Source organism: Somniosus microcephalus, chromosome 7 (genome assembly GCF_052327205.1).
Source record: "Somniosus microcephalus isolate GS21.2 chromosome 7, FLI_Smic_1.0, whole genome shotgun sequence".
Taxonomy (NCBI): Eukaryota; Metazoa; Chordata; class Chondrichthyes; order Squaliformes; family Somniosidae; genus Somniosus; species Somniosus microcephalus.
The window spans coordinates 10,629,732-10,657,354 of record NC_140993.1 but is presented as its reverse complement, the minus strand read 5'-3'; the positions used below and the strand labels follow the sequence as shown (position 1 = coordinate 10,657,354).

General features: G+C 46.6%; 1 protein-coding gene across 2 annotated transcripts in view; it reads right to left on the bottom strand.

Moving 5' to 3' along the window:
* Positions 1 to 27,623, bottom strand: part of LOC147114511 (uncharacterized) — a 94,907-nt gene that overhangs the window by 55,091 nt on the left and 12,193 nt on the right. For both annotated transcript variants that reach the window (XM_085992227.1, XM_085992228.1), the window contains exon 2: positions 11,935 to 12,012. The gene's annotated coding sequence lies outside the window, so the exon portion shown is untranslated. The remainder of the gene's footprint in view (positions 1 to 11,934; positions 12,013 to 27,623) is intronic.

Here is a 27,623-nt window from a genome sequence, read left to right as displayed (position 1 = left end):
ACAGAAGGTTTTGTGCCTGCCACACTCTGCATGATTGTTCTCCCTCAATTTCGTTTTGAAGCTTCATTATACATTCGAAGCAACCTCCCAGCATTCAATCCGACAGTCACTAGGAGCTTGCAGGGAGGGGAGGTTACCAGGCACTTAAAGGGCTGCAGCAGCTTTTCAAGGAAAGAGAGTTTTGGGCAGTTTTCAGTTCCAGCTGCAGAGCGTAATCCTGGCCTCCTAGAAGCCATTCTACATGTGTACATTCTCATTCAAATAAACCAGGCACAGAGGGTGGTCTTAAAATAAAAGAATTATTACTGCCACCTGGGGCATGTGCATTAACCTACACGATGAGGTGTGAATCCTTGCAGTTCCCAACTACGTGGAGTTTGTGTTTCGAGGCCCAGATGATCACATGGGCAGCATGAATAATTGTATGTAACAACAGAAAATGCTGAAAACACTCAGCAGGTCAGGCAGCATCGTGGAGAGAGAAACAGAGTTAAAGTTTCAGGTCGATGACCCTTCGTCAGAACTGGAAACAGTTAGAGAAGTAACAGATTTTTAAACAGGTGTAGGGGCAGGGAAAGGGAACATAAGAACATAAGAAATAGGAGCAGGAGTAGGCCAATCGGCCCCTCGAGCCTGCTCCGCCATTCAATAAGATCATGGCTGATCTGATCCTAACCGCCAATCCACTATGACAGGACTATCTCCTGAATCGAACAGCATTAGACACACGAAAACAGGAGCAGGATCAGGCTACACGGCCCCTGGGCCCGCTCCGCTACCCACAGGGCCATGACCTATCCGAACCTAGACTCATGTCCAAATTCCTGCCCGCTCCCCGTAACCCTTAATTCCCTTTTCTACTAGGAAACTGTCTATTTCTGTTTTAAATTTATGTAATGATGTAGCTTCGACAGCTTTTTGGGGCAGCATATTCCATGGACCTACCACCCTCTGAGTGAAGTAGTTCCTCCTCATCTCAGTTTTGAAAGAGCAGCCCCTTATTCTAAGACTATGCCCCCTAGTTCTAGTTTCACCCATCATCTGGAACATCCTCCCTGCATCCACCCAATCCAACCCCTTCATAATCTTATATGTTTCAATAAGATCGCCTCTCATTCTTCTGAACTCCAATGAGTAGAGTCCCAATCTACTCAACCTCTCCTCATATGTCCATCCCCTCATCCCCGGGATTAATCGAGTGAACCTTCTTTGTACTGACTCGAGAGCAAGTATGTCCTTTCTTAAGTATGGACACCAAAACTGTATGCAGTATTCCAGGTGCGGTCTCACCAATACTTTGTACAACTGAAGCAATACCTCCCTATTTTTATATTCTATCCCCCTAGCAATGAAAGCCAACATTCCATTGGCCTTCTTAATCACTTGCTGCACCTGCATACTAACCTTTTGAGTTTCGTGCACCAGGACCCCCAGATCCCTTTGTACTTCAGTACTTTCAAGTTTCTTGCCATTAAGATAATAACTTGCTCTACGATTTTTTCTGCCAAAGTGCATAACCTCACACTTTCCAGTATTGTATTCCATCTGCCAAATCTTTGCCCACTTACTTAGCCTGTCTATGTCCCCTTGCAGGTTTTTTATGTCCTCCTCACTCACTACTTTCCCTCCCATCTTAGTATCATCTGCAAACTTTGATGTGTTACACTCGGTCCCCTCCTCCAAATCGTTAATATAGATTGTAAAGAGTTGGGGACCCAGCACTGACCCCTGCGGAACACCACTGGTCACTGATTGCCAGTCTGAATATGAACCATTTATCCCAACTCTCTGCCTTCTGTTAGATAGCCAATCCTCTATCCATGCCAGAATATTACCCCCAATCCCGTGATTTTTTATCTTAAGCAATAATCTTTTGTGTGGCACCTTGTCAAATGCCTTTTGGAAGTCTAAATACACTACGTCCACTGGTTCACCTTTATCCACCCTATATGTTACTTCCTCAAAGAACTCCAGCAAATTTGTCAAACATGACTTCCCCTTCATAAAACCATGCTGACTTTGTCTTATTAAATTATGATTATCCAAATGTCCTGTTACTGTCTCCTTAATAATGGACTCCAAAATTTTACCTACCACAGATGTTAGGCTAACCGGTCTATAGTTTCCAGCCTTCTGTCTACTGCCCTTTTTAAATAAGGGTGTTACATTCGCAGTTTTCCAGTCTGCCGGGACCTTTGCTGAGTCCAGGGAGTTTTGGAAGATTATTACCAATGCATCCACAATCCCTACCGCCACTTCCCTCAAAACCCTGGGATGTAAGCCATCAGGTCCAGGTGATTTATCCGCCTTGAGTCCCATTATTTTACCAAGTACTACTTCCTTAGTGATTTTAATCGTATTTAGCTCCTCCCCCCCTATAGCCCCCTGCTTGTCAAGTGTTGGGATATTCTTGGTGTCCTCTACTGTAAAGACTGATACAAAATATTCATTCAGTGTTTTTGCCATCTCCATATTTCCCACCATTAATTTCCCAGTCTCATCCTCTAAGGGACCAACATTTACTTTAGCCACCCTTTTTCTTTTTATATAACTATAAAAACTCTTACTATCTGTCTTTATATTTTTTGCTAATTTACTTTCATATTCTATCTTCCCTTTCTTAATCAATCTTTTTGTTATTTTTTGCTGTCTTTTAAAGTTTTCCCAATCCTCTATCCTCCCACTAGATTTGGCTACCTTATATGCCCTTGTTTTTAGTCGAATACTATCCTTAATTTCTTTACTTAGCCACGGATGGCTGTCTTTTCTTTTACACCCTTTTTTTCTCAGTGGAATATACTTTTTTTGGAATTTGTAAAATAACTCCTTAAATGTACACCACTGATCATGTATCGTCTTATCCTTTAACCTATTTTCCCAATCCACTTTACTCAATTCCGCTCTCATACCTTCATAGTCTCCTTTATTCAAGCTTAGCACGCTTGTTTGAGATACAGCCTCCTCACCCTCTAACTGAATATGGAATTCAACCATGTTATGGTCACTCATTCCAAGGGGATCCTTTACTAGGACATTTTTAATTAATCCTGTCTCGTTACACAGGACCAGATCTAAGGTTGCTTGCCCCCTGGTTGGTTCAGTTACATACTGCTCAAGAAACCCATCCCTAATACACTCAATGAACTCATCCTCAAGGCAGCCCTGCCCAATTTGATTCGTCCAATTTATATGATAGTTAAAATCCCCCATAATTATAGATGTTCCCTTATTACAAGCCTCAACTATTTCCTGATTGATACTCCGTCCAACCGAGTTGCGACTGTTCGGAGGCCTATATACTACACCCACTAGTGGATGTAGTATATAGGGAGGAAAGAACAAAGGGAAGGTCTGTGATCGGTGGGAAGCAGGAGAGATTAAAAGATAAAAGGGATGATGGTGCAAGGCAAAAGGAGATGGTAATAGGACAAATTAAGAAATAAAAGATGACTCTAGATGAAGTGTAAATGACACTGGCAGAATCATCAAGAGAGAGAGAGAAAAAAAAGAGAAAAAAAATATAGGGGCCGAGGTTATAGTCTATAATTGTTGAACTCGATGTTGAGTCCAGAAGGCTGTAAAGTGCCTAATCGAAAGATGAGGCGCTGTTCCTCGAGCTTACGTTGAGCTTCGTTGGAACAATGCAATAGCCCGAGGACGGAGAGATCAGAGTGGGAGTGGAGCGGAGATTAAAATGACAGCCGACCGGAAGCTCGGGGTCATGCTTACGGACTGAACAGAGGTGTTCCGCAAAGTGGTCACCCAATGTAGCGAAGACCGCATCGTGACTTCCATACTAGTGCTTCTGATATGTCTTCCTTTTTCCTCAACCGAGGATTCCCCTCTACTGTGGTTGACATGACCCTCGACCGTGTCCATTCCATTTCCTGCACTTCTGCTCTCACCCCTTCCCCTCCCTTCCAGAACCACGATAGGGTTCCCCTTGTCCTCACCTTTCACCCCGCCAGCCTCCATTCAAATGATCATCCTCCGCCATTTCAGCCACCTCCAACGTGATCCCACCACCAAACACATCTTCCCCTCCCCTTTCAGCATTCCGAAGGGACCGCGCCCTCCGAGACACCCTGGTCCACTCCTCTATCACCCTCAACACCCCTTCCCTTTCCCACGGCACCTGCTCGTGCAAGCGCAGGAGATGCAACACCTGCCGTTTTACCTCCTCCCTTCCCACTGTCCAGGGCCCCAAATACTCCTTCCAGAAAAGAGTATATATAAATAATGCGATTGTATATTTATACACTCAGGGATATACCTGTTTATACACTGTATGAATAGAACTGCGTTTATGTGTTCAACCATAAATGTATTATGATGCTTTGGCAACATAAGATGTACCTTATCATGCCAATAAAGCAATTTGAATTTGAATTTGAATTTGAAACAACGATTTACTTGTACTTCTTGCAATTTAGTATACTGTATTCGCTGCTCACGATGTGATCTGCTCTACATTGGGGAGACCAAACGCAGATTTGCGCAATACCTCCGTTCAGTCGGTAAGTGCGATCCCGAGCTTCCGGTTGTCTGTCACTTTAATTCTCCCCTCCACTCCCACTCTAATCGCTCCATCCTCGGCCTCTTACACTGTTCTAATGAAGCTCAACGTAAGCTCGAGGAACAGCACCTCATCTTTCAACATCAAGTTCAAGAATTTCAGACTATAACTTCGGCCCCTATATTTTTTATCTTTTCTTCTCACATGGCAGCTGTTAATGATTCTGCCATTGCCATTTACACCTCATCTAGAGTCATCTTTTGTTTCTTAACTTGTCCCATTGCCATCTCCTTTTGCCTCGCACCATCATCCCTTTTTGTCTTTTAATCTCGACAGCCTTCCAGCCTATCACAGACCTTCCCTTTGTTCTTTCCTCCTTTTCCTTGCCCCTACTTTTTCCAGTTCTGACGAAGGGTCATCGACCTGAAACGTTAACTCTGTTTCTCTCTCCACGATGCTGCCTGACCTGCTGAGTGTTTCCAGCATTTTCTGTTGTTTTCAGATTTCCAGCATCTTCAGTATTTTGCTATTGTATGAATAATTAGATGTCAGGAGGTGGTTCTTTTCCCAGAGAACAGTGGACTTCTGGAACAGGCTGCTGCCTCGTGCGGTGGATGTTGATTCGCTGATTTCCTTCAAGCGAGAGCTGGCCCTGTTTCTGGTTGGGGTGGAGATCACTTCTTACAGAAGGTAGGTACTGCAGGGAATTCGGGACCAAAGTGCTCTCCTGGATTAGTTTCGATCGCCTAGATGGGTCGGAGAGGAATTTCCCAGATTTTTCCCCCCAAATTGGCCTGGGTTTTTAATCTGTTTTTTTGCCTCTCCCAGATCAGATCACATGGTTTCGGGTATAGTGGAGTATACATGTTGTGATACACAAGGTATTGCAATTGTGTGGGACAGGCTCGATGGGCCAGAGGGTCTTTACTTGTCCATCATTGTTCATATGGTCGTATGCAACCTCCTAGACTTCAGGGAATCCTGCAAAATGAAAGAATTGCAGAGCTCTTCCATTTTGCTGTTGCAGTTCAACCGGGAAACTGGGTTTTGCCCTGGTGAACAAAGCATCAGTGATCTGCATGGTGCATCGGTGCCCTGCCGATTGACTGGTGTTGCAAATGTTCCCTGCTGTAGCCTGAAAAGACCCAGAGGCATAGAGGCTCACGGCAATTGTGACATCGCAGTGCTGTCCCTGTGGTAGAGGATGCAGCAGATGGCACACTCCATTGTTAGTCTCTCTCATGAATCTGAGCCTGCATTCACAGTAGACTTCAGAAGGTCCCAGGTGGCCGAGTTGTACCTGGATTTGTAAACCTGGCTGTGAGTAATAGCAGGGATCAGTATATCAGGTCTGGTGAGGGCAAATATTCCCAATATCTCTTCTTTCATCGTATTAATTCATCTACAAAAAAAACCTCAACTATATAGTCATTTTGTTGAATTTAGTTTGCAGCAATCATATTACAATTCACTTCAAGGTATTGCTTCTTGAAAGGCCAGACTATTACTGGCCTTTAAGGTGGCACTATTGTATGGGTATGCATTGCACATTCCCAGCATTCAGAACTGGAAATTGTATGAAGACACACTGACATCTAATTTGCAGTAAATTACCAGATAAAACAAAGCTCTTGCACATTCTGTGCTAAAGCGACTCCCACGAGCAATGGACCAGGTAAAGAAAATTGGGTGGTGTGGAAAACAACAACAACTTGTGTTGTAGCAGCTTTAATGTAATGAACATCCCAAGGCACTTCACAAATATGTATCGCAATAATGGACCCTGAGCCAGCAACACAGATGTTTGGAAAAGTAATCAAAAGCTTGGTTGAAGAGATGGATTTAAGAAGACTTTTAAAGGTGGCGAGAGAGGTGAAAAGGTGGAGAGTTCAGGGAGGGAGTTTCAGAGAGTAGCACAATGATGGCTGAAGGCTCTGGAACCAATGATGCAGCGAAGGAAGAGGTGATGCCCAAAACACCCAAGTCAGAGGAACAGAGCATGGGGGGGGGGGGGGTGCAGGGGGGAGGGAATATAGGACTGAAGGAGACTGCAGAAAAAGGGTAGGACAAAGCCATGAAGAGAGTTATAGACAAGGACAAAGATTTTTAGCTTAATGCATTGGGGAAATGAAACCAATGTAGGTTAGCAAGGGGTGATGGATGAGGAGGATTTAGCATGGGGCAGTACATGTGTGGTAGAATTTTGGACAAGTTAATAGTGGCTGGAGAATGGAATGGCAGCAAGGAGAACTTTAGAGTGGTGAAATCAGGTGACAATGACACAAAGATTTCAGCAGCAGGAGCGCTGAGGTAGGGGAAGAGGCAGGTAACATTATACAGGCGGAAGTAAGTGGTCGTGGTGATGGATAGGTTGTAAAGTTTAAAGCTCAGCTCATTGTTTTAAGCCAAGTTCAGGGTTGATCAGCGGGATAACACTGATATTGGAAAGTGTGGCATTTCCTGATGTTCCCCCACTTGCCTGAATTGTGCCAGCAAGAATAATCCTACTGGTCATAAAATTGGTTGCTAGATCACAATAAATGATGCATGAACATGTCACGTTCATCTAGCTCATCCTTCCATTAAAAAAACTATGGTTTCCTCCATCATGGCATCTAACTTCAATTTGAATGATTCTAGACTTTTGTTGCATCAAATAACAGCATACATTTGTACAATGCACTTAACATGGAAAAATATCTCAAGACACTTTGCGAAGGCATAGGAAAAAAATGGACACCAGGGGAAAGAAGGAGCAGGATGGATTACCAAAACCTTGGTTAAAGAGGTGAGTATTAAGGAGGGTATTAAAAGGAGGTGGGCGAGCACGGGGAGCTTAAAGTGGGAATTCCAGAGTATGGGGCCTCAGCAGCTGAAGGCACTGGAGCAAAGGAGGGAGAGGATACACACAAACAACAACAACATGCATTTGTATAATGTCTTCAATGTAGAAAAATCTTGTTCCTACGGCACTTTACAAGGAAAAAAGTGGAGGCAACGCCAAAGAAGAAATGAGGAAGGATAACAAAAAGCTTGGTCAAAGAGGTAGAATTTAAGGAGGGTAGTCAAGGAAGAAAAGAGGGTGGAGAGATGGAAGATCTTAAAGAGGAAATTACAAACTGTGGGGCCCAAGCAGCTGAAGGCATAGTTGCCAATGGTGATGTGAAAGAAAGAGAGGATACACAGGAGGCTGGAGGCAGAGGAATGGAGAACTTGGTGGGGCGGTGAGTTTGTAGGACTGGAAGAGATTACAGAGGTATGAAGGGGAATGGCCACGACGGGATTTAAACACAAGAATAATTTTTTTTAATTTGAGGTGTTGGGAGGTCAGGAGTTAATGTGTAGGTCAGCAAGGATAGGGAAACAGGAACAGGAGTCGGCCATTCAGCCCCTCGAGCCTGTTCCGACATTCAATTAGATCATGGCCGATCAGTTCAACTCAATTTACCCACCTTTGATCCATATCCCTGGATACCTTTACCTAATGAAAATCTGTCGATCTTGGTTTAAAAATTTCAATTGACCCATAAAAAGTGCTTCCTGATTTCACTCCGGAATGGCCTGGCTTTAATTTTAAGATTGCGCCCTCTTGTTCTGGATTCTCCCACCTGAGGAAATAGTTTCTCTATATGTGCTCTATTGAATCCTTTTATAATTTAGAGCACATCAATTAGATCACCCCTCAACCTACTAAACTCTCGGAATAAATGGCAAGTTTATGCAACCTGTCCTCATAATTTAAGGCCATTAGCCCTAATATAATTTTGGTGGCCTCCAAGGCCAATATAACCTTGTTGAGGTGTGATGCCCAGAACTGAACGCAGTACTCCCAATGGGATCTCTGACCAAGGCTCTGTACAAATGAAGCATAACTTCCCTCCCTTTGTAATCCAAAGCTGAATAGGATCAGCCACAGGAGGATTTGAATATAATTGGGAATTGGGCAGACAAAAGATCAGAGGGTCCTGATTGACAATAAATGGCAACAATGCTCGGCGGCAGTTAGTAAAGCAAATCAGATGTTGGGATCAATTCTCCCGCGCAGCCGGCTTTTTGATATAAAAACCGTGCATGAGCGGTATTTTGAATGGCCCGTGCGGCGCCAAAAAAATTAGAGGGAACCTTGGTTGGGATGTATTAAAAGGTCAATATTGAGCCAAAATGGTGAGGAACTCTTGCCACTTTATAAATCATTGGTGCAACCATACTTAGAATACTGTGTACAGTTCTGGTCGCCAGAGTATAAAAAAGGATATTGCAACTATTGAAAGGATACAGAAGAGAACAACCAGAATGACTGAGGGGATTGAGGATGATACTTCACCACAATCTGTAATCCTGGTATATCCCTCACTCCTCCATCACCATCAATCCAGATGACCCACCCTAGTTCAATGAGGAGTGTGGAAGAGCATGCCAGGAGCAGCTCCAGTCGTACCTATAAATGAGGTGGCAACTTGGTGAAGCTACAACACGAGACTGCATGCATGCTAAACAACGGAAACAGCGTGCTTCTAGACAGAGATAAACGATCCCACAATCCATGGATCAGGTCAAAGCTCAGCCGTCTTGCCATATCCATTCATGAATGGTGATGATTTAAATTATCTTGTTTCTTTAATAGCTTCATTAAAGATTTTACTTTAAGGCCTTAGACTCTAGAAAATGACCAGACTTGGTCTTGAGATTGCTACCTAGAGCTGTGACTTTATTAGCTGAATGCAGATTGAGCATGTGCAATATTTTTCAGAATGACTCAGTAACATTTTGCTTCTCGTCAGTATGTTTTTTGAAATTATTTGAAGAAAAGCTAGAGGAAAAATGTCAAAAGCTTTATTGAAGTAGAGTTTATATTGTGTTTTATTTAAAATAGAGAAGCTGAGAAATACATGACATTATGCTGATTGCCCATCTGCTGTAGCTTTTAGATTAAAATTATAAATATTCTATTGTTTATTTTCCTCAGTAGAAATATGTCCATCGTGGCTTGTGTTCTTTTTTATTATTTTGATACAAATTAGATGAATGAATAGGTTTTCAAGTAAACTTTTTAAAAAATGTTTGACCTCAGCAAGTGCATCAAGCAGAAAAACTGCCTTTCCTCATCCTAATTTGAATTAATTTTCTCCATTAACAATTTTCAGTTTTGAAATATTCTATGGTACCATCTGTGTTTTGTTGATACAGTAGTTAGAAAATATAAACATTGCAAATATTGGCAGTTGTGTGTGCAAGACAAGGAGGGGGAGAGGCACACAGAGGCATACCCAAGAGCCACTCATAAGACAATATTTGCAGAGATTTTTTTTTAAAGAAAGAGGGACATGGTGAAGCAAGGGCAAGGAGGGAGGGAGAAGGAAGAGGAGAGAGTAAAAGGAAGCAGAGGAAAGTTGGAGGAAGTTTGAGGAGAAAGAAAGGGAAAAGCACGAGACGTGGGTTGGGGACAGGGGACAAAAGAGAAGATGGTTGGAGGAGGCAGGGAGAAAAAGGGAGAGGGTAGGGCAAGAAGGTAGAGGAGAGAGTGAGTAGATTGGAGGGGAGCAAAAGGGAAGAGAGAGAAGAATGGGCAGGAACAGGGGAGAAGCAATAGAGGGGCAAAGCGGGATGAGAGAGAAGGAAAGGGGTGGGAGGAAAGAAATACTTTGCATTCATATTGCGCCATTAATATCCTCAGGCCATCCATTGTGTTTCACAGCCAATTAATTACTTTTGAAGTGTAATCACCGTTGTGTTGGAGGCAAAAACAGCAGCCAATTTGTGAACAAGGTCCCATAAATAGCAAATGACACCAGGAGAACTTCCTGCTCTTCTAAGTGGAATCATTTGTGCTTACCTGAACAAGCAGACTGGCCCTCAAATTAACATATCATCCAAAAGACAGCAACTCTGACAATAATGCACTCTCTCAGTGCTGCACTGATGTGTCAGCCTACATCTAAGTACTCAGAATGGGAAATATTTAATTTAAAATAATCTGGAAAACAACCACATGGGTATAATAGAATACACTTGCCAGAAGTCTAACTAGATCATAGAAACAGAATACATATAGAAAACTCTCCTAAATATTCATGAACAACATTAGCCTGGATTTTGCAGTCAGCGGTGAAGTGACAGCGCTCGCCGCTGACCTCGAAGAAAGCTGCCCACAAAGATTTAGCGGGCTCTGTGGCGTCGATTTCCCCTATTACGACGTCAATTTCATTCTGGCACCATCTTATAGGGGATCTGTGGCGTCCAGGAACATTGACGTCATCAAGCAGCCCAACCAGCCAATCAGATTGAATAAGTCTCACAGACAGCAAACCAGGAAGTAAAATGCACGGATTATCATTCACTTTTTAATAATTTTACAGAGAACGGAATAAAGATTGGGACATACACATGGTATTAAGGGTAGAAGCTGAAATATCAAACAATTTAAAAAAAAATTTAAAATTGAATTTTATTATTTTAAAAATCTATCGAATTTTTATCATGGAATGGAGGGAATGACACTCCAGACTTCTAAAATTAGTTTTTCCAGGCCAGAGAGGTTATTTAGCAGTAATTATGACTTAGCACGCTGTTAGAAATTCAGTTATACCCCATTCAACAAAGCTTAACTTTTTTAAAGGGTTTTTACTGCGAGAATAGTGTGTAAAAAGTTGAAGTTCACATCAAATCACTGATTCTGTGCCGAATGCATCTGGAGGGATTGCCACAACGCACCCTGTGGAGGAACAGGGCACCACTGACTCCAACTTACGGATTTCCGCATTTAACTGCGCATGTGCGGACGTCAGGAGTTGCTGTCAGTTTTACACAGAACGCCGACAGTTTCGCCATCATTACAACCGCAAATTCCGGGCCAATGTTTTTATTACACATCATAAAGGAACCAAAATAACACAAACTGAGAAAAGTTAGTATCACTTGAATATTCAACGGTATACGACCTGTTACTATTTTTAAAAGAAGTTTAAAAAAGTAAAATTTAGCTTCCTTACTACAAATCCTCTCTGATGGGATTGTCTTCACTCAGTCTGGAATTTGGATTTAAATGTTAGCATTTGAAAAATTATGCAAATGACTAGGATAAACGACTACATTGGTTCTAACCAACATTCTCCTATAATTCTGAAGAGTATTTATAAAGTTATTTTAAATGTCTTAAATTTGCAGAAACGATTTCAGAATTAAATAGTTGGTGGAAAGCCCCGAAAATAAAGCTACCACCAGTGACAGGATAAACTACAGTGACCATCATTTAGGATCACTCATCCTAATTTATTACTTTTATGCAATTTTATCTCAGACAGCAATAATTTTAATACCGTATCGCGCCTTATTAAAATGGGCTGATTTTGTAAGAGTACATTGAAGTGAACACTCAAGTGCGATTCGTTTCTATAGTCAGATGCAGAAGTGTACGTTACCTGTCAACAACCGAAAAAAGTTCCTTTTAGCTCTCTTCAGAAAGAATCATATCACCTTGTTCCACACTTTCAAGAGCCCTGGAAAATTTTGAGTATAGATTTAGTCCTTTTTCAGATTGCAACTGTAATCTTGCATACATTATTTCCTCACTTTTTTCCATTTTCCCTTATACAGGAAACTCTTTTTTATCCGGCACCGACGGGACCGGCGTGGTGCCGGTTGATCAAAAAGTCCAGATTACAGAGAGGTATACTTACCAAGGTACGAGAGCCCCGTACACGGCCACAGGTGCAGGAGCCCCGGTTACACGGCCACAGATCCAGGAGTCCCTGTTGCACGGCCACAGATCCAGGAGTCCCTGTTGCACGGCCACAGGTGCAGCAACCCCGGTTACACGGCCACTAATATATAGTGAAACTTACCTGAACCTACTCCTGAATTTTGCCAGTTAAGAGTGAGTTTCCTGTAATAGCTTTTTCCTTATCCAATTTTGGCCTTTCACGACCTCAGGACATCCCAAAGCGCTTTACAGCCAATTTTATAATGTAGGAAATGCAGCAGCCAATGAGCACAAACTAGCAAAAAATATAAAAACGAATTGTAAAAATTTCTATAGGTATGTGAAAAGGAAAAGATTGGCGAAGGTAAATGTAGGTCTTTTACAGTCAGAGACGGGAGAATTTATAATGGGGAATGAGGAAATGGCAGAGAAATTAAATACTTTGTTTCTGTCTTCACGGAGGAAGACACAAAAAACCTCCCAGAAATATGAGAAAACCAAGGGTGTGGCGAGAATGAGGAACTTAAAGAAATTATTAGTAGTAAAAAAACAGTACTAGCAAAATTAATGGGACTAAAAGTCGATAAATCCCAAGGACCGGATGACCTACATCCTAGGGTTTTGAAAGAGGTAGCCATTGGGATAGTGGATGTATTGGTTCTCATCTTTCAAAATTCTATAGATTCTGGAACGGTTCCTGCAGATTGGAGGATAGCAAATGTAACCCCGCTATTTAAGAAAGGAGGGAGAGAGAAAACGGGGGACTATAGACCTCTTGGCCTCACATCAGTAGTTGGGAAAATGCTGGAATCTATTATAAAGGATGCAATAACTGGGCACTTAGAAACTAATAGTAAGATTGGGCAGAGTCAACATGGATTTATGAAAGGGAAATCCTGTTTGACAAACCTATTGGAGTTCTTTGAGGATGTAACTAGTGGAGTAGACAAAGGGGAACCGGTAGATGTGGTGTATTTGGATTTTCAGAAGGCCCACATAAGAGGTTGGTGAACAAAATTATGGCACATGGAATTGGGGGTTATATACTAGCATGGATTGAGAATTGGTTAACAGACAGAAAACAAAGAGTAGGGATAAACGGGTCTTTTTCAGGATGGCAGGCTGTGACTAGTGGGGAACTGCAAGGATCGGTGCTTGGGCCCCAGCTATTCACAATCTATATCAATGATTTGGATGAGGGGACTAAATGTAACTGTGGTAAACCACTGTTTGTATTCCACTGTGTACATGCCTGTACATGTCTCGGCTGGCTCCTCCCACGAGTCCAGGTATAAAGGTGACTGCTCCACAGTCCCTCTACATTCTGGACCGGTCGACCACTCGAGGCACACCTTCATTCTCTTGTTAATAAAAGCCTGTTAATTACTCGCTTAATCTCAGTCTTTTGAGTTATTGATAGCGCATCAATTTTATTAACAAGATTTTTATAATGGAGAAGATCCTCACACCAGCATGCCTGGACTTAGATCATTGGGAGGCGGACTCATCCACCAAGTTTACTCACTGGCTTAGGTGTTTCGAAAAATTCCTGACCGCCTCCGCTGCAATCAAATCGGACGAGGACAAACTGGATGTCCTGACCTCCAAAGTGAACCACCGAGTGTACTCGGTCATCCAGGACGCGGCCTCGTATGCGGATGCTATCAAGCTCAAGGACCAGTACACTCACCCAGTGAACGAGGTGTACGCTAGGCACCTCCTGGGGAGTCGTAAACAACCTGGGGAATCGACCGAGGAATACCTTCAGGCACTGTCTGTGCTTGGCCGGGCCTGTGGTTGTAAGGATGTAAAGGCCGCCGTGTACACAGAGGAACTTATCCGGGACGCTTTTGTAGCGGGCCACAGGTCCAATTACACCCGACAGCGACTGCTGGAGCAGAATGACCTCGATCTCAACAAGGCCTCTGAACTCGCACTATCATTGGACGCAGCCTACCGGGGCATGGATGCCTACTCCTCTGCACCGTGGACGCCGCGGGGAACGACAGCCTGGGACATGGTAGGACCGTCTCATAGCGCCGTGCCACCCCAGCCACAGCCCAGCAACGGCCCAACTACCGCAGCAGTGTCCCAAGGCCAGACAGCAGTGCCCCAAGGCCAGAAATGCTACTTCTGTGGCCAGGCCAAACACCCCAGAGCGCGCTGCCCGGCGAAAAATGCGACCTGCTCGGGCTGCGGGAAGAAGGGACACTACGCCAGCGTCTGCAGAGCCAAAGCCACCCCGAACCCCAGCAGCGCCGCGTGTGGGCCGTGCGGGCTGCCATCTTGGGCCTCCCCAGCCATGTGCGAACCACCGGAACAGCAGCCATTTTGGACGCCTCCAGCCACATGGGGATCATGGACGCCGCCATCTTGGACGACAGCCGGGACACAACAGGCCCCCAACACCGCCTCATCTGATACCCGCAGCGACACACCGACCCCTACGCTGGCATCCGTTACGCTGGACCAAGCGAGACCGCACCAACTGGCCCGGTCCACAATGGACATTAAGGTAAATGGTCACGAAACAATCTGCCTTTTTGACTCTGGGAGCACGGAGAGCTTCATCCACCCCGACACGGTGCGGCGTTGCTCTCTCCCAGTCCTGCCTGCGCACCAGCGGATTTCTATGGCCTCCGAGTCCCAGTCGGCGGACATTGGCGGCTACTGCGTGGTGACACTCGTAGTAGACGGGACTGTGTACGATAATTTTAAACTTCTGGTCCTGCCCGACCTCTGCGCTGCCGTTCTACTGGGGTTAGATTTTCAGTGCCACCTTAAAAGTGTTACGATGGCATACGGTGGACCCCTCCCCCCACTCACAGTCCGCAGCCAGCAGCTTCAAAATTGCCCGCCGCGCACCAGGTGCAACCTCTCTACACTCAGAGTCACCCCCCCCCCCCCCACTGTTTGCTAACCTCACCCCCAACTGTAAGCCCATCGCCACAAAGAGCAGGCGATACAGTGCCGGGGACAGGGTTTTCATTAAAACCGAAGTGGAGCGGCTCCTGAAGGAGGGGATTATTGAGGGCAGCACCAGCCCCTGGCGAGCCCAAGCTGTGGTCGTTAAGACCGGCGAGAAGCAGCGCCTGGTCATCGACTACAGCCAGACAATAAATCGCTACACCCTGCTGGACGCTTACCCACTCCCCCGCATAGCTGATATGGTCAACCAGATCGCGCAGTACCGCGTCTTCTCGACCATTGACCTGAAATCAGCGTACCACCAGCTCCGTATCCGCCCTGAGGACCGCCAGTATACTGCCTTTGAGGCAAACGGCCGCCTCTATCACTTCCTTAGGGTTCCCTTTGGCGTCACCAACGGGGTCTCCGTCTTCCAAAGGGAGATGGACCGGATGGTCGATCAAAATGCGTTGCAGGCCACTTTCCCATATCTGGACAATGTGACCATCTGCGGCCATGACTTGCAGGACCATGACGCAAACCTCGAAAAATTCCTCCGCACCACCCAACTCCTGAACCTGACGTATAACAAGGAGAAGTGCATATTCCGCACAACCCGCCTCGCCATCCTTGGCTGTGTTGTGGAACACGGAGTCATCGGTCCCGACCCCGACCGGATGCGTCCCCTTATGGAACTCCCACTGCCCCACTGCCTCAAGGCCCTGAAGAGGTGCCTAGGGTTTTTCTCCTATTACGCCCAGTGGGTCCCCTACTATGCGGACAAGGCCCGTCCGCTGATCAAGTCCACCTCCTTTCCCGTGACGGCAGAGGCCCGCTTAGCCTTCCACCGTATCAAGGAAGTCATTGCCAAAGCCACCATGCACGCAGTGGACGAATCCATCCCCTTCCAGGTAGAAAGCGACGCGTCCGACTTTGCCCTGGCCGCTACCCTTAATCAGGCGGGGAGACCCGTGGCCTTCTTTTCACGAACCCTCCAGGGCCCGGAGACCAGACACTCCGCTGTTGAGAAGGAGGCCCAGGCTATTGTGGAGGCTGTGCGTCATTGGAGGCACTACCTGGCCGGAAAACGATTTACCCTGCTCACTGACCAGCGTTCAGTTGCCTTTATGTTTAACAACAAGCAGAGGGGCAAAATCAAAAACGACAAGATCTTGAGGTGGAGAATCGAACTTTCCACCTACAATTACGAGATCTTGTACCGGCCCGGGAAGCTCAATGAACCCCCGGATGCTCTATTGCGTGGCACCTGCGCCAGCTCGCAGATCAATAGACTGCGGGCCCTCCACAATGACCTCTGCCACCCGGGGGTCACCAGGTTCTTCCACTTCATCAAGGCCCGCAACCTGCCTTATTCCATTGAGGAGGTCAGGACCATGACCAGGAACTGCCAAGTCTGCGCTGAGTGCAAACTGCACTTTTATAGACCAGACAGGGCTCGCCTGATAAAAGCCACTCGCCCCTTCGAGCGCCTGAGCGTTGATTTTAAAGGGCCTCTCTCCTCCTCCGACCGCAATGTGTACTTCCTCAACATTATTGATGAGTACTCCCGTTTCCCGTTCGCCATCCCCTGCCCGGACATGACCAGTGCCACGGTCATTAAATGTCTGAACGACCTCTTCACCCTGTTCGGTTTCCCCAGCTATATCCATAGCGACCGGGGCTCATCGTTTATGAGCGACGAACTCCGTCAGTACCTGCTAGCTAGGGGTATTGCCACAAGCAGGACCACCAGTTACAACCCCCGGGGGAACGGACAGGTGGAAAGAGAGAATGCGACAGTTTGGAAGGCCGCCCTGCTAGCCTTAAAGGCTAGGGGCCTTCCGACCTCCCGCTGGCAGGATGTGCTCCCCGATGCGCTCCACTCTATTCAGTCACTGCTCTGCACTGCCACTAACGCCACCCCTCATGAGAAAATGTTTGTCTTCCCAAGGAAGTCCACATCGGGGACATCGCTACCGCCATGGCTGACGTCCCCAGGGCCGGTCCTACTGAGAAGACACGTGAGGACCCATAAAACGGACCCCCTGGTCGAGAGGGTCGACCTCCTCCACGCCAACCCCCAGTATGCTTACATTGCGTACCCGGACGGGCGGGAGGACACAGTCTCCATACGAGACCTCGCACCCTCGGGGGCCACAGTAACCCACTACCCACTACCACCCCCCCCCCCACGATCCGATATCCAACCCCAGCAGACGGCAGGCCTGGGCCCTGCGACCCGCTCGATGCCTACGAGGACTACACACCAGTGCCCCAGCCTACGCGGGACTCGACGCCGGAAGCTTCACTACCCCTGCCGTCGCCATGTCGATCACAGCGGCAGACAAGACCTTCGGAGAGACTCCAATACACTAACTTTTAATACACTTCACCCTGCCGGACTCAATTTTAAACAAGGGGTGAATGTGGTAAACCACTGTTTGTATTCCACTGTGTACATGCCTGTACATGTCTCGGCTGGCTCCTCCCACGAGTCCAGGTATAAAGGTGACTGCTCCACAGTCCCTCTACATTCTGGACCGGTCGACCACTCGAGGCACACCTTCATTCTCTTGTTAATAAAAGCCTGTTAATTACTCGCTTAATCTCAGTCTTTTGAGTTACTGATAGCGCATCAGTAACATTTCCAAATTTGCTGATGACACAAAGCTAGGTGGCAGTGTCAGTTGCGAAGAGGCTTCAAGGGGATCTCGACAGGCTCAGTGAGTGGGCGAGAACATGGCAGATGGAATATAATGTGGATAAATGTGAAGTTATCCACTTTGGTAGAAAAAACAGAAAGGCAGAGTATTTCCTAAATGGTGAAAGATTGGGAAATGCAGATGCTCAAAGAGACCTGGGTGTCCTTGTACATGAGTCACTGAAAGTGAATGTGCAGGTGCAGCAAGCCATTAGGAAGGCAAATGGTATGCTGGCCTTCATTACAAGAGGATTTGAGTACAGGAGTAAAGAACTCTTACTCCAATTATATAGGGCCTCGGTGAGACCACACCTGAAGTACTGTGTACAATTTTGGTCTCCTTACCTAAGGAAGGATATACTTGCCATAGAGGGAGTGCAACAAAGGTTCACGAGATTGATTCCTGGGATGGCGAGACTTCGTATGGAGAAGAGATTGAGTAAACTAGGCCTGTATTCTCTTGAATTCAGAAGAATGAGAGGTGATCTCATTGAAGCATACAAAATTATTACAGGGCTTGATAGGGTGGATGCCGAGAGAATGTTTCCCTTGGCTGGGGAGTCTAGAACCAGGGGCCACAGCCTCAGGATAAAAGAGTAGGCCATTCAGGACTGAGATGAGAAGAAATTTCTTCACACAGAGGGTGGTGAATCTTTGGAATTCTCTATCCCAGAGGGCTGTGGAGGTTCAGTCATTGGGTTTATTCAAAACAGAAGTCGATAGATTTCTGACTAGTAAGGGCATCAAGGGATATGGTGATAGGGCCGGTGAATGGAGTTGAGGCAGAAGATCAGCCATGATCTCATTGAATGGCGGAGCAGGCTCGAAGGACCGAATGGCCGACTCCTGCTCCTATTTCTTATGTTCTTATTTGCACACAGCAAGGTCCCACAAACAGAAATGTCATAATTACCAGATTATCTGTTTTAGTGATGTTGGTTGAGGGATAAATATGGGGAAATCTCCCCTGCTCCTCTTCGAAATAGTGCCATGGGATTTTTATATCCACCTGAGAAAGCAGACGGGCCTCAGTTTAACGTCTCTTCCAAAAGACGGCACCTCCGACAGTGCGCTGCAGTGTCAGGATAGATTTTTGTGCTCAAGTCTCTGGAGTAGGACTACATAGGTTTACATAGGATATAGGGAACAGAAACAGGCCATTCGGTCCAACCAGTCCATGCCGGCATTTATGCTCTACTCGAGCCTCCTCCCGTCCTTCTGATTCAGCGGAAAGAGTGCTACCAACTGAGTCACATGGCTTTCTAGAAGGCATTGACTTCCATTAGTACAATGGTCAACATTCACCCTCTGACACCTCACCACAAGTGGCCATTGTTCATCTTCAGGCCTACAGAGACAGTGTTGGCAGGCCATTTCATTGTTAGCATCGCAGCCTGATCCAGCCACACACATGCACTTGGCTAGCAATCAGTGTGGGCACCCTGGTTGCTTGTCCCTTCCTAGCCCAGAAATGCTGAGGCCAATTATACTGCCATCACCTTAACTCAGCAAAGACCAGAAATTGAACTAGTGACATTACATAGAATTTACTGTTCAGAAACAGGCCATTTGGCCCAACTGGTTCATGTCGGTGTTTATGCTCCACACCAGCCTCCTCCCACCCTACTTCTTTTCACCCTATCAGCATATCCTTTTATTAATTTCTATATCGTGTGCTTAACTAGCTTCCCCTAAAATGCATCTATGCTATTCGCCTCAACCACTCCATGTGGTAGCAAGTTCCACATTCTAACTACTCTAGGTAAAGCAGTTTCCTCGCTGTTTCCAGTACTTTAGCAGTGCTGGACTGGCACTAGCAATTTCTCCAGTGAGGAACGTTGTGGGGAAGCTGGTACCAGTGCTTATATGCCTTTAATTGGCTTCCTCCTGCGTTTGCTCATGACCCTCAGACTGGGAGCACATTCTCTCTTTATCCCCCACCCATTACACCTGGATCACGTTCTCCCTCCCCCCTACCCCACCCCTGACCGGGATCATGTTTCAGAGTCAAATCGAGGTGGGAGGCTGCTCAATGTGGAGACCTCACTCTCCCAGCAGACGGGAGTTTTTACAGATCCTGCTGATAGTGTGCCGTGCATGACTCCAGGTTCACAATGAATGGTACAAATTGGTGCCGTGCAACCCTCTATAGAGTAGGGTCTGGTGTGGCAGATTGGCCAGTCCTCACAGCTACTTCATTCACCTGCTTGTCCGTTTGGTCAGCCCTAAACCAGGGAAGTAACTACTGTGCTGCTCCTTTGCCTGGCTACAGAGCGAGTGTTGTGCCTCCTGAGTTTTCTTAGTACCTGCATGACACTTCCAACGATTACCATCCACCGCCGGGTGGGCAAGATTCTGTGGGAATCACAGTAGAAGCCCTTACAATGGCAGCAGTTAGCTCGCAACGAAGTGCAGGGAAACACTGTGATACTGAAGAGCGGCACAACCTTATGATGCACAAGTCAGTTGGTTGTCCTTTGCAACCCTTAAGGTGCTGAATGCATAGAGAAAGCATCTGAGCGGCTTGGTGCCACCAGAAGGACCCTTCCTGCACCTGATCCACCCATTCCGACATGGCATCCTGTTTATTCAAGCAACAGCTCAGATGCACCCATTCAGGGAAGCGGTATTACTGACTTAGTGCAGATATTACTGGGTGGATCCCAGAGCAGCAGTGAGCAGAAGGAGCTGAGGGCAACTTTAAGGAGACATCTGTCTCTCCCCGGAGGTGACACAAGCAAGAGGCCTCAGCTGAGGATTCCATGATATCAGGGGCTCAGGCTGTTATTAATCAATGATTCAGGAGCATTGGTCTCGCATGCAGGCAGTGGAAACAATCTCTTCTCTCATGGTGCTGATGACAGGACAATTGGAGGTGTCCAGAACCTGTAGCCTGCAATGCAATGAGGGAGGCATTGAGGAAGATCCTGGTGACTGTGGTAGTTCAGAAGATCAATGCAGCTGCCAGACAGACATTAGAAGGCAGGTATAAGAGCTGTTTTTTTTTATTTTTTTATTCATTGATGGGATGTGGGCGTCGCTGGCTGGCTAGGCCTGCATTTAGTGCCCATCCCTAAGTGCCCTTGAGAAGATGGTGGTGAGCCGCCTTCTTGAACCGCTGCAGTCCATATGGTGTAGGTACACCAATGCTGTTAGGAAGGGAGTTCCAGGATTTTGGCCCAGCGACAGTGAAGGAACAGCGATACAGGTCCAAGTCAGGATGGTGTGTGGCTTGGAGGGGAACTTGTAGGCGGTGATGTTCTCATGCGTCTGCTGCCCTTGTCCTAAGTGGTAGAGGTCGCGGGTTTGGAAGGTGCTGTTGAAGGAGCTTTGGCGAGTTGCTGCAGTGCATCTTGTAGATGGTACACACTGCAGCCACAGTGCGCCGGTGGTGGAGGGAGTGAATGTTGAAGGTGGTGGATGGAGTGCCAATCAAGCGGGCTGTTTTATCCTGAATGGTGTCGAGCTTCTTGAGTGTTGTTGGAGCTGCACTCATCCAGGCAAGTGGAGAGTATTCCATCACACTCCTGACTTGTGCCTTGTAGATGGTGGAAAGGCTTTGGGGAGTCAGGAGGTGAGACACTCGCCGCAGAATTCCCAGCCTCTGGCCTGCTCTTGTAGCCACAGTATTTATATGGCTGGTCCAGTTCAGATTCTGATCAATGGTAACGCCCAGGATGTTGATAGTGGGGGATTCAGCAATGGTAGTGCCATTGAATGTCAAGGGGAGATGGTTAGTCTCGCTTGTTGGAGATGGTCATTGCCTGGCACTTGTGTGGTGCGAATGTTACTTGCCACTTGTCAGCCCAAGTCTGAATGTTGTCCAGGTCTTGCTGCATATGGACACGGACTGCGTCAGTATCTGACGAGTCTCGAATGGTGCTGAACAGTGTGCAATCATCAGCGAACATCCCCACTTCTGACCTTATGATGGAGGGAAGGTCATTGATGAAACAGCTAAAGATGGTTGGGCCTAGGACACTGCCCTGAGGAACTCCTGCAGTGATGTCATGTGATTGAGATGAATGACCTCCAACAACCACAGCCAACTTCCTTTGTGCTAGGTATGATTCCATCCAATGGAGAGTTTTCCCCTTGATTCCCATTGACTTCAGTTTTGCTAGGGCTCCTTGATGCCACACTCGATCAAATGCTGCCTTGATGTCAAGGGCAGTCACTCTCACCTCACCTCTTGAGTTCAGCTCTTTTGTCCATGTTTGGACCAAGGCTGTAATGAGGTCAGGAGCTGAGTGGCCCTGGTGGAACCCAAACTGGGCGTCAGTTAGCAGGTTATTGCTGAGTAAGTGCCGCTTGATAGCACTGTCAACGACACCTTCCATCACTTTGCTGATGATTGAGAGTAGACTGATGGGACGGTAATTGGCCGGGTCGGATTTGTCCTGCTTTTTGTAGACAGGACATACTTGGGCAATGTTCCACATTGCCGGGTAGATGCCAGTGTTGTAACTGTACTGGAACAGCTTGGCTAGGGGCGCAGCTAGTTCTGGAGCACAAGTCTTCAGTACTATTGCCGGAATGTTGTCAGGGCCCATAGCCTTTGCAGTATCCAGTGTCTTCAGCCGTTTCTTGACATCACGTGGAGTGAATTGAATGGGCTGAAGACTGGCATCTGTGATGCTGGGGACCTCAGGAGGAGGCCGAGATGGATCATCCACTCGGCACTTCTGGCTGAAGATAGTTGCAAATGCTTCAGCCTTGTCTTTTGCACTCACGTGTTGGGCTCTACCATCATTGAGGATGGGGATATTTTTGGAGCCTCCACCTCCTGTTAACTGTTTAATTGTCCACCACCACTCACGACTGGATGTGGCAGGACTGCAGAGGTTTGATTTGATCCGATGGTTGTGAGATCGCTTAGCTCTGTCTATCGCATGTTGCTTCCGTTGTTTGGCATGCAAGTAGTCCTGTGTTGTAGCCTCACCAGGTTGACACCTTATTTTTCGGTATGCCTGGTGCTGTTCCCGGCATGTTCTCCTGCACTCTTCGTTAAACCAGGGTTGATCTCCCGGCTTGATGGTAATGGTAGAGTGAGGGATATGCCGGGCCATGAGGTTACAGATTGTGGTTGAATACAATTCTGCTGCTGCCTCATGGATGCCCAGTTTTGAGTTGCCAGATCTGTTCGAAATCTGTCCCATTTAGCACGGTGGTAGTGCCACACAACACGGTGGAGGGTATCCTCAACATGAAGACCCAGTCTGGCAGCTATGTCCTTTAGGACTCAGCCAGCTCGGTCAGTTGTGGTGCTACCGAGCCACTCTTGGTGATGGACATTGAAGTCCCCCACCCAGTGACATTTTGTGTCACTTCTGTAATGGCAGCAGTTACTGCTTCCATAGATGGCAATCTGCCAAAGTAGCCATGACATCTCAGAAACTGCAGTTTCAATACAGCAGATGTTATAAATCTCATAATTCAAGAAACTACTCATGAAATAACGCTGGACGGCCAGCTGGTGGCGCCGTCCAAGGAGTATAAATATTCGGGCATCGGCCCCAGCTTTCCAGGGACATTTTGTAAGACAAGGAACTAGTGAAGTACAACTAGACCTCCATGTTCTGAAAAAAGTTGATTAAAGCCTTGCTTTATACTCAAACCAAGTGCGTAGTGAGTTTTATTACGTCAGCAGACATGACTCTTTGAATGACCACATTACAGGAAAGATGTGCTTGCACTAGAGAGGGTACAGAGGAGATTTAAGAGGATGTTGCCAGGACTGGAGAATTTTAGCTATAAGGAAAGATTGGATAGGCTGGGGTTGTTTTCTTTGGAACAGAGCAGGCTGAGGGGAGGCTTAATTGTGTATAAAATTATGAGAGGCCTAGATAGAGTGGATAGGAAGGACCTATTTCCCTTAGCAGAGAGGTCAATAACCAGGGTGGCATGGATTTAAAGTAACTGGTCGAAGGATTAGAGGGGAGTTGAGGAGGCATTTTTTCACCCAGAGGGTGGTGGGGGTCTGGAACTCTGCCTGAAAGGGTGGTAGAGGCAGAAACCCTCATCACATTTAAAAAGTACTTGGATATGCACTTGAAGTGCCGTAACCTACAGGGCTACGGACCAAGAGCTGGAAAGTGGGATTAGGCTGGATAGCTCTGTCAGCCGGCACAGACACGATGGGCCGAATGGCCTCCTTCTGTCTCGTAAATTATTATGATTCTATGATGACTCCAGGTCAAATCCATTTTCCAGAATCGCACCCATGCACTTGCATTTAGCCAGTCCTCCCACCCCTGTTTATTTGATTGCGGTGGGTGTGCTGCCAGCAGAACGATCGGGGTCACAGGGGAATCATGGGAGGAAACTCATGGCAGAAATCGAGGCGGCCAGTTCCGGTGTAGAGCTTGTGCTGAGGGGCTCTGTCTCACTTTGCTTGCTAGACCACCACCCAGAAATGGTCAGGTTTCCTTAGGAAAGTCCAGGCCTTTATGTCAGAGGAAGTCGTGAACAGTCTGCTGTTCAGACCACACCTCGACTCCCTTGTGCAGTGCTGGTCACTGAGGCACAAGGGAGCTACCGATGTGCTGGGGCCAGTGCAAACAGCCGCAAGGAAGATCACTAGTGTAGGAGAAAACAACACAGATTCAAATGTAGGAATGATATCATGAAATCATTCTTCACACAAAGAGGGATCTACACTTGATTCAAGGCGAGACAAATGGTCTTGGACATCCATAGTTACTTTGTGATCTCTTTTTTTTTGAACGAGGGAGAAAAGGAGAAATAGAAGAAGGAAGAGCAACATTCATAGATACAGAAGTGAAGCGGAGGCACTGGGCAGTTTGTGTCGCCTGCAAAGCCCACAGCTAACACCTGTATTCCAAAAGACACTGTGCGTTATCTGCAATAGTGGAGTAGAAGGCAATGCTGCTGACCGTTAGTTCTATACCTGTCTGCCATCCTTCCCGCAACTCCATATTTGAACCTCTCCAATCAGGTTACGGCCCTAATCAAAGTCAAAAGTGATATCCTCTGTGACTGTGGCTATGGTGCACTATCACTCCATCTTATTTCAGTAGCTTTTAACATGGTTAAGCATACCATCATTCTCCAAAGCCTCTCCTCCGTTGTCCAGCTCAGTAGGAATGCACTTGCTTTGTTCCACTATTACCTATCCAGTCATAGCCAGAGAATCTCCTGCAATGGCTTCTCTTCCCGTCCCGTCCCGTCCCTGCAATCATTACTTCTGGAGTCTCCTGTGGATCTTTCCTTGGCCTCATCTGATTTCTCATCTACAGGAAACTTTCTGATATCCAGCACTGACGGGACCGAGCTGGTGCCGTACCATCAAAAGTGCCGGACATACCAGCGTTAATGTTGAGAGATACGGAACTGAAAAGCTCCGTGTGAATCAACAAACCCTGTTACAGCTTCAAAACAGTCGGCTGCAGCTGCAAGCGTCTCTAGCTGAAGCTGTTGCTATAGCTACAGACCTTGCAGTGCCCGACTGGGGAAAAAAAAGCAACGAGAACTAAAAAAACTTATAGAAAACGGCTCCTGATTTTTGCCGTTAGAGCGAGTATTCCAGACATATAACCTCCGGATAAACCAAAGTCTCCTGTATATGCTACCCCTCGGCGACATCATCCGAAAACACAGCATCAGGTTCCACATGTACGCTAACGACACCCAGCTCTACCTCACCACCACCTCCAGTGCCTCTGTAGTCAAGACTGCTTGTCCAACATCCAGTCTTGGATGAATTGCAAATTCCTCCAATTAAACATTGGGAAAACCAAAGACATCGTCTTTGCCCACCTCCCCGCCACCACAAACTCCATTCCCTTGCTACGGATTCCATCCCCCTCTCTAGCCACTGTCTCAGGCTGAAACAGACTGTTCGTAAACTCAGCATCCTATTTGACCCTGAGCTGACCTTTCAACCCCATATCCTCTCCACCAGAAAGACCATCAACTTCCACCTCCACAACATTGCCCGAAACCGCCCCGCTTCAGTCCATCTGTTGCCTTTGAACTGGGATATTCCAACGCACTCCTGGCCGGCCTCCCACTTTCTATCCTCCGTAAACTTGAGGTCATCCAAAACTCTGCTGCCGTGTCCTAACTCACACCAAGTCCCGTTCACCCATCACGCCCTACAACCCTTGGGGATATCAGGGCTACGATAGCATAGTGGTTATGTTACTAGACTAGTAATCCAGAGGACTGGACTAATGAATCTGGCGACATAAGTTCAAATCCAACCAAGGCAGCTGCGGAATTTAAATTCAATTAAATAAATCTGGAATAAAAAGCTATCGGATTGTCGTAAAAACCCATCTGGTTCACTAATGTCCTTTAGGGAAGGAAATCTGCCGCCCTTACCCGGTCTGGCCGATATGTGACTCCAGACTCACAGCAATGTGGCTGACTCTTAACTGCCCTCTGAAATGGCCCAGCGAGTCACTCAGTTGTATTCAAGGTGACGGCTCACCACAACCTTCTCAAGAGCAATTAGGGATGGGCAATAAATGCTGGCCTTGCCAGCAACGCCCACATCCAGTGAATAAAATTTTTAAAACCCTATGCTCGCTGACCTACACTGGCTCCCGGTTAAGCAACAACTTGGTTCTAAAATTCTCATCTGATTTTCAAATCCCTCATGGCTTCACCTCTCCCTATCTCTGTAATCTCCTCCAGCTCCACAACCCTCTGAGATCGCTGTGCTCCTCCAATTCTGGCCTCTTGAGCATCCCTGATTTTCTTCGCTCCACCATTGGCAGCCGTGCCTTCAGCTGCCAAGGCCCTAAAGCTCCGGAATTCCCTCCCTAAACTTTGCCACCTCTCTTTCCTCCTTAAAGACGCTCCTTAAAACCTCCCTCTTGGACCAAGCTTTTGGTCACCTGCCCTAATACCTCATGGGGCTTGATGTCAATTTTTGATTGATAACACTCCTGTGAAGCGCCTTGGGACATTTTACTATGTTAAAAGATGTTATTGATGTTGGTAGTGTTTGCACTGTATGTTCTCTGAACTCGGTAGTGTTAGCACTGAGCCTTGTCTGAACTTTGTAGCCTGCCTGACAATGGCCCAGTAATTCCTGTCACAACACGTGAATACGGACGGGGTACTCACACGTGTGCCCGGAGGAATTGCCGGTTTTCAGCATGCACAGCGCATGTGCTGAAAACCGGCATTTCCTGTCCTCTGACCCAAGGGGTTAAGAGGCAGAATGCGTGCGACTGCACAGGCAGCGCGTGCGCAGTGAAATTCCTTTTTTTCCCCTCAGAGTTGCCCAAGTGTAAAGGCCTCCGGTTTTTACGCGTGGAAAAAACAGACGTAAGTACTTAGTTTTACAGGTAAGTGGTCTTTTAGTACAATTTAGAAAACATTTTTCCACAGGTTTATTATTTTTAAAGAATTTACAGTAAGGTAAGTTTAGTTTTAGACCCTATTTTTAAAAAATTTATTTTTTTCAAAAATTTGATTAATTGTTTAAAATATTTTTTTAAACTTATTTATAGTTAATATAATCAGTGGGATGTTTTTTAAAATTTTATTTAAAGTTTAAGTAGTGTTTTGGCAGCCCATACTTTTCATGAGAATGAGGTTTCCCCTCCCCTGATTGGCTGCACAGTGCTCACCTGATCCCAGCCGGCACATCGCACTAACTACGCCGCTGGATCAGGTAAGCACATCGCGCCGACATCTGAACCGGGCCAGTGACAGGAAATGCAAGCAGGCCCGGGCTTCAGATGTCGGCGCGCCGGGTGAGTGCACATCGGGGGCTTGCACACGCGGCAAGCCCCCGATCCTAATTTCAGGGCCATTGACTAGAT